The sequence below is a fragment of the Passer domesticus genome, chromosome 1, assembly GCF_036417665.1.
Source record: "Passer domesticus isolate bPasDom1 chromosome 1, bPasDom1.hap1, whole genome shotgun sequence".
NCBI lineage: Eukaryota > Metazoa > Chordata > Aves > Passeriformes > Passeridae > Passer > Passer domesticus.
Genome location: NC_087474.1, coordinates 51,309,546 through 51,321,872, shown reverse-complemented (window position 1 = coordinate 51,321,872; position 12,327 = coordinate 51,309,546).

The window sequence follows — 12,327 nt, the reverse complement described above, 5'->3', positions numbered from 1 at the left end:
TTCATCCTGCGCAGGAGAATGATATGGTAAATCAGTCTGGGAAATGTGATTATAGCCCCAGAAACTACCAAGGTCTCAGTTGTCTGCACTGAAATCAAATGTCATAAAATTCAGGCATCCAGATTTCTCTTCTTTGCTTTTGTACATGACAAGTCCTTTCACAGTAGTTCTTAACGTTCCTCCTGTGCTCCCAAATCCCCTAGCAAAAAGCTGTAGTCATCAGGTGACACTTGATGTATATTTATTAGTTACATCACAGTTCCCTCTCTGAAACAAAAAGGATGGGAATGTTTCTCAGAGTGACTGGAATGGAATTAATATGCAATTCTTGCTCTCCTGCTTTGTTTCTATTAATTTGGCAGATGTGAAGTTGCCTATCCAGACCCTACAAGCATTCCACTCCTTCCCACTGCAAATTCTACATGCTTATTGGGGTCTCTTCCAGATCTCCTGGCTGCTGGAACACTCTGCATTTCTGAAATTTGGTGCTCCTTACTGAAGGGAGCCAACCAAGAAAATGAGCTGCCTCCCTTTCTCCCTGGCAATAGACCAAAGCAGCATCACATGTCACAGCAGGGCTGAGGTCAGAAGGGATCTCTGGAGGTCACTTTGCCCAGTATCCCTGCTCAAATGTGGTTGCCTACAGGTGGTTGTCTAGGATAATGTTCAGACAGCTTTTGAGTATCTCCAAGGATGGGGACCCCACAACCTCCCTGGGCAACCTGTGCCAGCTCTTTGTCAACATCCTAGTGAATTCCCTGATGTTCAGACTGCATCTCTGCACAGCTTGTGCCCATCACCTCTGGTCCCATCCTTGGGCATTGCTGCACAGAACCTGGCTCCATCTTCTTCACGTATTGACATACACTGATGAGATCATGCTTGCGCCTCCTCTACCCTGAATAATTCCAGAAATTCCAGAAATAAATCACAGGATAAATTGGGTAGGTATTGCTCAATTTACTTTCCTCTATTAAGATGGTCATAAGCAAATTTTCCTTTCTCTTCCTGTTGTTTTCCCACTTTCCTTTTTTAACTCATGCATACATCTTCTAAAAGTCATGCTGTCACCTTTTTCCATTGAGTACCATGCACCGGGAATCTTCTTATATCCTAACAAGAAATGTTTAATCTGGAAAGGCATGCAAATAGAATAGCTCATGTGAGAAATATGAACTGGTTTGGTTAGTTTTAGGCTTTGGACTGATTTATGCCTCCATGTGAATAAAACATAATCAGAAACTGTGGAGTGATACCACTGTATATACAAAGAGGAGAACTGCTCCTGTTACTCATGGGAACGTATAGGCCATAATCTAATTTTTAGAGGTTGTGAAAGGTGTGCTAAGTGACTAATTCATTTCACTAATATCTGACAAGCCACTTTCATAATGGGAAAAATTGCCTTCCTAGATAATTTGGTTTTTAACAACTTATCATAGTTGTTATTCTCCTATGGGTGCATACTTTCCACTATGCAAAAAACTGGCATGGAATAAAAATGTCGATAAACTAAAAACCTGCATTTATCTTTAAAACAGAAGTTTGTGGGTTGTTGGTTTTTTAATATGTGTAAACTATGGTCTTTGATATTTTTGCTCAGAAGATAACCACATGTTTCATGTGGCTTCTGTTTACAAAAAGGAAAATGTATTTTCTGGGGAAAATAAACTAGATTACACTGCAGGAAAAGGAGGTTTAATGTTTCAACATTCAAGAATGCTCAGATGGAAATTCAGGTCCATAACCCTTTACTGAATTTAGGACATGGATTTTTCAGTTGTGTCTGTCCTTATATATACTGTTGTATTAATACTGAATTGCATGGGATTTGCTGTAGAAGTAAAAAGCAAGATTTTCTCTCTTTTGAGTCTAAAACCAGGTAATGACTTTGCTGACTTCAGTAGAATAATTCTATCCCTATTCCCACTATAAGCAGGGGCAAAGTCAGATTAGGAATGTATCTTGAAGTGAGTGTTCAGATGCATATTTAATCTTTGTTAAATGAAGCATTTGCAAAAATTGCACTATTCACTGCTCTTACTGTTCGCCTGCTAAATGCATTGTGAAACTGTTTGTGGTAGCTGTCTCAAATCTTTTTAAATTTAGTAGTGAGGACTCACAGCATCCAAAATGTTACTCTCCTCATGTGATGCCTCTTCAGTGTAAACCCAGTCCCATCTCCAAAATGGCAGAATTGGCTGACAGACCCACAGTTTACCAGTTTGGCTCCTCTGCCTGAATGTGGCACAGATGAGGGGCAATACTGCCTTTGCTGTCTTGGATATCTGGATCCATTAGACACACCCTCATTTGTTCTTTTCCATTTATGTTGGCCATTCCTTTCTAACAGACCATTCTCCTCCACCCAAGACAAGCAGCTAGGGGAGCAAATGATTGAAAAGGCTTGGAAACTCCTATAAGCATGGGATTTTCCCCTGGGCATGTTTTGTCTGAGTTGCTTTATGATGCAGAGGTCTTACTGGAAGAAAGAACTGGCCCTACAAGGTCTGGATACTTTGCTGAGAGATGAATACTGGTTAGCATACATAATTTCCAGTACTGCTGGGGAAAGTAAGAAGAAATCAGCCAATAATTTTGAGCTTATGCAACAAGCTGCACTCCTCTGACTGTGTTTTTTTTCCAGAATCTGCTTGTTAACTATGATGCAGTATGTGCCATTTGTGCTTTAGGGGACTAAGAGTCTAAGCCAGTTTATTGGTGAAAGCAACAACTTTCTCATTAAATGTTAATGGCAATGTTTTGATTAGTCCCAGGGTTCTGGGGGGGAATTAAGTCCTTCCTTCAATAACCAGCAGTTACAGATGCAGCAAGTGTTAATAACCTCATAGGAAGCAAACTAAGCAGGCATACATTCCATCACCCAGAAAATGGATCTCATGTAGCTTTTTGAGGGACTGTTCACACTTAAAACCAAAAAAGTGTTTGATTTTTAATACAGAGATTTGGGCTGTTTGCAGCACCCAAAGCTGCAGTCCCATGATGTTGTTTCCCATTTCTCTCAGACCTGATGTTTAATGTGCTCCCTTCCTTACAATTTAAAGCTTAAAATGTCATCTGGTTGAGGAGTGGAGAGGTGAAGAAATGCAAACAGGAGCAGCAACTGTTCTCACACTTTTAGCAACTGTGCTCAAATGTCAAAAGAATAAACATAAGAAATCATGAAAGATTTAAATAGCTTCATATCTGACATGAGCTTTTAAAGCCCCAAATGGACTTTTACAGGGAAACAAGAGTATGTATGTGGGTTTTGTGGGAATGGAAAAGGGCTTCACATGCGAGCGTGGCATGAGAGTTTTATCAATTGTTGGCCTAAAGGCTAACTGGAGCCTGGATTTCATCTCTGTGCCATATGAGAGCAGCCAGCTGCTCTGCTTCTCCTACCCCATCACTGCTGCCATCAGTCTTAGCTGGGGGAAAGTTTCTGTTAAACTGAGCCCAGAAAATGACAGGGAAAATCCAAATCGAGGCTTTTGAATGGTTTTCCCAGTAACCTTAAGAGATACTTTAGGGATACTGTATCCCAGTTGAAGGTATGGGTTTGGTTTTTTTTTTTTTTCAGGTTACTTTTGAGAGGTCTCTTTAGATATATAGTAACCTTTCTGGAGACTGTGTTTTAGGAATAGTGGTTTTTTACTGTGATCAGTTAACAAGTATGATCCTTGCATTTTTTTACTTCAGTAAAAAAAAAAGGTAGACTGAATAAAACCACTTATTCTCTTGAGTAACCGGTCAGCTTAGACATCTGCTGCACTTTGCATTTTAGGAAATAAACTGAAGCTGCACAAAGAAATCTAGAACCTTTGTCATGGCCAAGAAGCATGTCTGTTTTTTGCAGTGGAAAGGGCTTTTCCAGTGGATCTACTGCAGTTTGCCAGCCTTAGCACTGCTGTAACTCAGGAAGCTCTTGACATGCAGTCCAACTTCAGCACAGCACTAGGGGGTACGAACAAGACATCATTTACTGTAGTTTTAGCACAACAGGGAGACATCTGGCAATATTAGTGACCTCTGCACATCATTGTGCTCTAGTGATTTTTTTTTCCCTGGCTTCATTTTAAACAGTTGTATGATGGGCTGAAAACCATATTTTAAACTCAGTCATGCTTGATGCAGTCTTGACTTACCTTATTTGGATTGAAGGTCAGTATCTATGACTTGATTTTCAGGCAGCTGAGGAAGCAGGGAGTGCTACTTGTCCTGTAAAGCACTCAGTGTTAACAACAGGCCTTTTGGTGCCACTCCTCTAAAACTGTGGTTCAAGATTGCTATCACTCAGCCTCAAACTGGCTAGAAAGCTCTCCTGACAGCTCTTATCCAGACTCCACCTAAAACAAAAGAGAAAAATGCAGGAGTGGATATGTATCAGAGGCAGGGAAGAATATTCAAACATTCCTAAGGATTCAACATGGTCACTCAACCTCCCATTCCAAGACAGTCAGTCCTTCTGCCTTAGTTTCTTTACAACCAATTTACAGTAAAGAGAGAAGCTGACACATGATATTTTGACATGACAGCAGTGCCATCAAAAACACTAAGGATCTCCTGCAGCCTTCTCAAGCCTTATTCATAAAAACCTTATGAAAATAACCACACACTCTTTTGCATGAAACCATGCCTGCTGGCTGCCTGAATGGTGCTAACAGTATTTGTAAAAGGCAGGTAACAGACCGTGTATGTCAGCCCTATAACTAAATATAATTTTCATAATAGACATTCTTCCTATACAGTTCTTTCTCTGTTGTAATGATGAATAAATCCACAATAGTCCATGAGCTGGGATTTCTTGTTTGGCAGTTTATCCAACTTTTATGAACTAACCTACCTGAAAATGGCACTCCTAATGACACTTTGCGTGTATCAGTCTTTGCACATGCAGTATTTTGCTCTATAATTACCACAAGGAACAAAATAGAGGAACCAGTGATTTTTAAGGTTTCAGTCTGCAATCAAGACCTTAAATTTTGTAAGCTGTGTAAGAAGTGGAATAAGAACACCTGATACACTCCAGATCTGGGCCTTTTGGAGTCTCCAAGGCTGACACAGAGCATAATTCCCTGCAGAGAAGATCTAGATGCTCTCCTATATCCAACCACGTGCTGCCACAAAATTCTAATATTTTCATTATCTCTAAGGCCCTGTGTGTCTCTGTCAGGTCTGTGGTAACAGAGAGGGAGGTTCCCAAATTTTATGTATGCAGCTGTGGATACGCGCAGAACACGTGTGTTGAGAACAGTCATTTATGGAGGAAACCAGGGTGAAATATGAGCAAGTCAGTCAATAAAAAGTTGGGCAATTCTCAAGACAGCAGTTAAAAGATTGATAAACGTTGGTAAAAGTCTATGAATGGGACTGAGCACTTGCTACAGAACTGTGTACCATGGCATCCCAACAGCAGCCTCTTGAGTACTGCCAGCCTGCATGGGTTAATCTTAGAGTATCACCAAGAACAGCCTCAACAGAAACGAGGCTTTCATTCAGTGGTCACTCAACCTTAATTAAAAGGACACTTTTCAATTAAACTTCAGTGACATCTTCTGAAAAGAAGTTTTACACCTACTATATTTCTTTTGGACAAAACAGTCTGCTCAGCTGTATTCCCAGCTGTACACTCTGTTTTTCCCAGCTTGCTGGCATCCACAGCTATTTAGAAAGAAACTTTGTTATGTCAACTGCTAGGATTTTCTACAGTACATATTACATCACCTTTCCTGAGAAACTTGTTTGAGCAGATGCCTTTTCTTACTTTCTTGTTTCATAATGTCCTTCACATTTCTCTTTCAATATTTGTTGTTCTCTCTGTGGAAGCTCAGTTGCTGGCATTTTAAGGAAAGGTTACATAGCCAAAAGGTCACTAATAGAGGTTTTTTTCTCCCTGCCCCATACTCCTAGAGAGAAGCTCTCTGTGTGTGGCACCTTTAGAGAAAGGTTTAGAGAAAGTTTTCCCTTAAGAAAAATCTACAGCATTCACTGCCAGTTTCAGAAGAAGGAAATAAATTTGGAGCATAAATTACCTTGGCTATTTTAATTCTAAAGGTGAAGAAATAAGGAGAAGGGCAAGCAAGAGACAAAACCAAATTATGCTGTGGTGCAAGTAAACAGCAAGATCCCTAAATTTCATCCTCATCCCTGATACTTGGGTGACTGTGCCTCTGATCAATTTGCTATGCCTCTGCTTAATTCTTGATGAGTCTTGGTCCTTATGAAACAGCCTTGGAAAGCAACACCCATACATCTTTCAAAATGCCCTCAACATAAAGATGTACCAATTGAAGTTTGATCTGGAGAAAGCTGAAGGTATTGGGGGGCCTTCAGTTCAGGTCCAAAGCCTTCAAAGTAGGCAAGGTAAGAACAAATTGTGCTAAGTCTGGGGACAGGATTTGGAATAAGCTGCGAATGAAGCATAGGGAAAAAGAAAAGATAGACATTTCTAACCTTAGGTGCATAAATTTGCGTGGCTTAATGCACATGCTCACTAGTGGGAATACATGCACAAGCACATGTGGAGGCTGGCTGCTTGCTGGTTATTGATGCGGGCTCTTGTACAGCCCCTCCTTGCAGCACAGGGTGTGTGCAGGGGACACACACAGCCTGGTGTAGAGCTTCAGCTCAGAAACATGGTAAGGATGCTTATTTTGGCTACTGCTAAGTGGCTGAACATGAAGTTGGGAGGTATCTTTTATCCAAATGCAGCTCTTTCTTCTACAGTGGGTCTCACATGATCTTCTTGAATAGTTTGAGTTTTTCTATATAAACAATGGAGGAGGAAACCTGATTTCCAGCCTAGGAAAGGAAACACAGCTAAGTGAACACTGTTAGCAAGGGCAAGCATATTGTATCTGCCTGTTTGAGAACCCACTGAGTTGAACAAAATCTTTTCATCAGCTGCAATAGTCTTTATTACACTCCATTTGAACGATCTGTTTAGGATTAAACATCCTGAAAGATACACTGCTTTTAATACCAAAGCATTTTCCATTCCATTTGCTTCAATTTAGCGAAATGCGGAATGATCTGTGTCATGTTTGACATGAAGTGTAACTGAAGCACCCTGAATCCTGCAAAAATGCTTTGTGGACTTGTGTTTTTTAAGAGATCTCTGAAAAATCAACATTAAAAAACACTAGCAAGCTATTTTGAACAACCAGGCATAAATTTAGTACAAATAAGCCCTCATCTTTACTGGAAAACCTTTAAAGAGGTCATAAAAACAAACAAACAAAACAATTCAAAACCACTGTGCTTCAACAGAAAAATAATCTAAAATTTAGCTTAATATTTTTAGGATCAAGAGCCTGGACAGATAACTAAAGCAAATGGATAATAAAATAGCCAAGCACTGGTATCCAGTTAATGTATCAGCATACTGATGATGGTATATAAACAATGCTAAAAGAACAGGAAAATTATTAAAGCAGAATACTTCATTTACTGTTCTGCTGGAATTCCTGCTCAGGAAGTCACTAATACACATTTTTTATGAACACTAGAAGTGAGTGCAGGCAGGAACTTGCCTGTTACCCAAATTAGTGTGACTAGTGCTGAATGAGTCTTTCACTAATCTTTTTTAGAGCCTGAACTTCACTTCCAGAAAGGCAAGATTATTTGCGAGGTTCCATTTTTCCACTTAAATGCAGAATCAGACACATGGAGTTCTTCCAAGAGGTCTTTGGGTTTTAATTTCTTCTGAGCAAAAAGTGTATCAGTGTAACAAAGCCCAAAGAACCTGCTTTGAACTTGGTTAGCCAACCTCCCAGTTGTATGTTGGTATGGGAATTTTATTCTCTTTTCTGGAAGAAAGGAAAGAAGAGGAGAAAAAAACCCCAAAGAAAATAAGTCCAAAGCAGTATTCTGTTCTTGTTCCAGCTGATCTGTTCAGGATCTTGTCCTTGGCCTTTGCAAGACCATGAAAGACTTCGGCGTATGAAAAACATCACCCTCCCATGGTACAGCGGGACCCCCATGCTCCTTTTTACAAACATCACTCACAAGACTACAAGTGCTTTCCCACATTTCCTGTCTTAGAAGTTTCAGGTGAAGAGACAGCTGCATCATGCCATCCTATTGGGAAACATTAGACATGAGGTGTGTCTTCCAAAAGGTCTGAATCAGGATTGCAGTGCCCAAATCAGATGCCTAAAGTGGGAGGCGGTCTCAATCCAGACTATCCTTTCCCCTTCCTGAAATGCTGAAGTTGCTGATCTTCCCAACTTGCCTTTTCAGTTGCTAAGGATTTCTGTTAGAAAGAGGTAATACAGCAACTCAGTTTTTACAGCACCAAAAAATGCTGCAATGAGAGATTCAGCTCATGGTACTGAGGAGCACTTCTGTCACATACAGAAGCACTGTGTAGGACAGGCTGCTGTCACAGGTAAATCAGCTGGTTTAGTAACAGACTGGAAGCTATGGCTTCTACAGAGAAAAGGCAGACTCATGACAAACCAAGGGATGTGACATAGGAAGGGAACTTCTCCTTCCATTTTTACGTCTCCCTCCCTCCATATTTAATTCCTTGTCCTCCCACTCTATTGCAAAAATTAAAAATGGTCATGTTATAGCTACAGACCATGCCAAAGACTTGTCTCCTCTCTCTCTCTCTGTATGAGTTAATCATTCCCAGCAAGCTTTCTGGGGTGATGAGTCAGTAACACAAAGAAATTACAGATTAGATGTGATATTTATTTCGCTCTGCTTTTTTTTTAAGCACAGCTGTCTCCCCCACCTGAAAGAACGGAGGAAGCAGTAATCAAATGCTCTGTAGCTGGGAGCTCTAAGGATAACACCTCCAAACTCTGCAGCTTTCCATAAAAGGCTTGCAGTTTTGATATTTTTTTTTTGCTGTATGTTTACTCAGCAACACTGTTTTAGAAGTTGCAACATTCATCTTTAAACATTAATTACTAAGGCATGATTGCTTCAAAAATCCACTGCCTGAGGCCAGGGCCTAGGAAGTGGAAAATGTAATTTCAGAAAGCGATGAGAACAAATGCTGAGCCTTTTAATTGCAGGTTGGTACAGATGACTAACAATAAAGCAAAGCTCATTTTGGACAAATTTGTTGTTCTGCACATCAAATTCAAAACCTAGCAGTGAGTTGCCTGGGGTTTGTTCTTTCCCCCTATTCACTTTGTAAAAGTCAAGAAACAGACGAATTTTGGAGGTAGAGGAAGTACTTTTCTAAAAATTCAGTAAAAATTATTTACAAGAGAGAAAGAGAGAGCAGAAGAAAGTGAGGAAGAAAGCAAGAAAGAAAAGCAGGGAGAAAAGAAAGACTAAATGATGCATGCAAAGTCAGGCAATAGTTGCAACAGTCATTGGACAATTGCTGTGCTCTTTTGGAGCTTCATTTCAGGGTGAAGGCTGCAGTGATTCTCAGCATCTGTTTCCATCTCCCTCAGTTCTGCTGAAATTTACCTGGAATCACCAACAGTCTAACAATGGATCGGGCCTGCTTCATCATGTGTGGCAACACAAGATTAAATGCTGCTGTGACTCAACATTGCCACATCAGATGTCCCAGCCTGATGCCAACAGAACCACTGCAATAGCAATGGCATCTTCATCTCCGCCCTTCTGCCCTTGTTGCTGGCAGAATGGGGACAGCCCTGTGTGAGCACCTTTGCAGGGCATCAGAGGCACTTCTTTTCACAAAGAGATAGAGAACTTGTTCATTCTAGCCCCACACTGCCACACCTGGGAAAACACATCTGATGGGAGATGTGACTCAAAGCTTGATGGGTCTGAGGCTGGTTTCCTGCATGACCGTAAGACAGACCCTACAAGCAGGCTCCGTGATGGTTCTAAAGTTGCATTTATGCACCAAAGTCTGGAGGCCAAAGAGACTAAAAATTGTGATAATCATCCTTTCTAATGGTCATGTTCCCTGGAAAACTCCAGTTTGGTTTCTGGGTGCTCTCAGAAGCAATTCTGGCCTTGTTGCACTGCACAGCTTGTGCCTGCCTCCCTGGGATTGAGATGTCATGTCACTTCACTACCAAAAGGGCCTGAATCACTAGATATACCAAAAATCTGCCTAACCCCTCATGTTTCATCCAGAGAAGCAGAGAGGTGCTGTTCATGATGATGAGCAGTGCAGCCCACCTCCTCTCCCAGTTGCTCTTAACAGTTCCATACTGGAAGATGTTCCCCTGGGAAAATTTGTGACCTGGGAGATCTGCTTTCAACACACACTGAGTACATTCTCTTGCTCATTCAGTATGCACCTTTCTGTCAAATGGGGAACAAAAGACTTCCTTCACCTCATGGCTCTTCTCACCAGGCCTGTACTGCAGACCCTTATCCACAGACCATTTCTCCAGGATGGCTCATGACTACACTGTTAAGAGTTTGGTCTCTACTGAGTGGACTGGCTGCAGCCACGCTTCACAGTGCTCAGCTCACATCTCTTCTCCTGACCCTGTAGTTAACAATTAGTATTTTCTGTTCATGGCCTTGGTGGGTTTTTTCAGTTTAAGTGTGAAGAGTACTAACTGGTGTATGTTGCAGGCAATCAGAGCAGTGCTGTGTCAAGAAACTATAATGCCAGAAAAAAAAAATTGTGTGCTCTAGAAAATGGATGGGTGAGGGTACAATTTACACTATCGCCTGACCTTGGATAATGATGAAACACTGTCCTTGCTGAAGGAAACACATTCGGTGTCTTTCACGTCTATCCTATCTGTTTGAAGCAAAAATGGGAGTGCTCTACACAGCTGACAGCATTCATATTTCCCATTGGGGATCCCAATGGATTTGTTCCAGAAGAGTGCTCTGACACTGATGGGTGTCAGGCATACTGACTATGGGAAGTATGAATGACCAGCAAACCCATTGCTGGAGAAGAACAGCAGTGCACCAAGTTCAGCCACAGCATTTTTAAGCAATAGCTGTTCTACTTTGACAGGGTTCATGCAGTTCAGGAAAGGTGTCTCACTCTCCCAGACAGAGCACGAAGCACAACACCAAACCCAAGTGAAACACAGTGAGGTGGAGCAGCCCTCAGTTGGTGTGTAAATTGGTCAGTAAGGAAAGATGACACACATTTACCACTGCTCTCTCAGACTTTCAGATAATCAAAATGAGTACTGCATTTGTAGGGTGATGTCTGGAAGTGTGCAGGAGAACACCAGGACTTGCAGTGTCTCCCGTCCTCCTCTCCTTTCCCAGAAATCCAGTGGCCAGTTTCAGCTCTGTTTTATCACAGGTATGACTTGGAGACTGAGATGAGTCTCCCATGGCTCTGCCCTTTTAAATGTCACTGCTGCTCTATGGAAACCCAGCTGCCACTATGTTTTCCTGACCGCCTCTAAAATGATTGTCAAGGACAGAAAATATTAATTAAAATTTAATTAATAAATTGAATACTGTGGGGTTAATTATAGCTATTTACAGGGAGTGTATGGGATTTGGAGGGCCTACCTTCTGGTGTTTTTGCACAAAGTGTTGACTCTTCCTTTAAGCTCTAATTAGCTAGCTTTTTTCTTTTTAATAGCCAGCCTTCAAATGACTGCTCAGTAGCTCCCATTTTGTTCCTCATCAGCAGTCCTCCAGCACAGCTGCTACAAAAAGGAAGCAGCCCTGCAGTTTGCCTTGAAGGGAGCACGTGATAAAGAATCTATCAGAAGCTGTGTAAACTAACAAAATGAATTAAAAAAAAAAAAAAACAAACCCAAAAAAACCCAACCAACAAAAAAAAAAAAAAAAAAACAACAAAAAAACACCAAACCACAAAAAAACCCCAAACCAACAAACAAACAAACCAAAAAAACCCAAAAAAACCCCCAACAACAACAAAAAAAACATGAGTCCCAATCCATAAACTACGGTAAACAGGGAAACTATATAAGAAACAAAGAACATGGGAAGCAATAAGAAGGAACTGCAACATCTGAAGCTGCTGCAAGGTCAAAAATGTTTTCTCTGTATGCAGCCCTCTTGTCCAGCTGCATATTCTGCCTTCCTGAATATGCAGAATGCCAAAAGCCATCAACAGTAGATAAGCACCTGGGAAAAAGCAAGCTGTTCCAGCACAATGTCGATTGTGAAACTTGAAATAATTTCTCCTCTGCTCCTTATTTTCAACCTACACATTTTCTCCCTAGAGGTAAAACCTTTTTAAAATTTAAATGGACCCTATTACCTGTACTTCTAGCTACTCAGTTTATACCTCTGAAGAAAAAGGGTCTTTTCAGGACACTGTTAAAGTGAAGGTACACAGTAACACACTGTGCCCAGATATGAGGAGTTTATTCCAGACAGTTTTTCAATCTCATGCCACTAGATGAAAACTAATAGCGCTTAAGGACC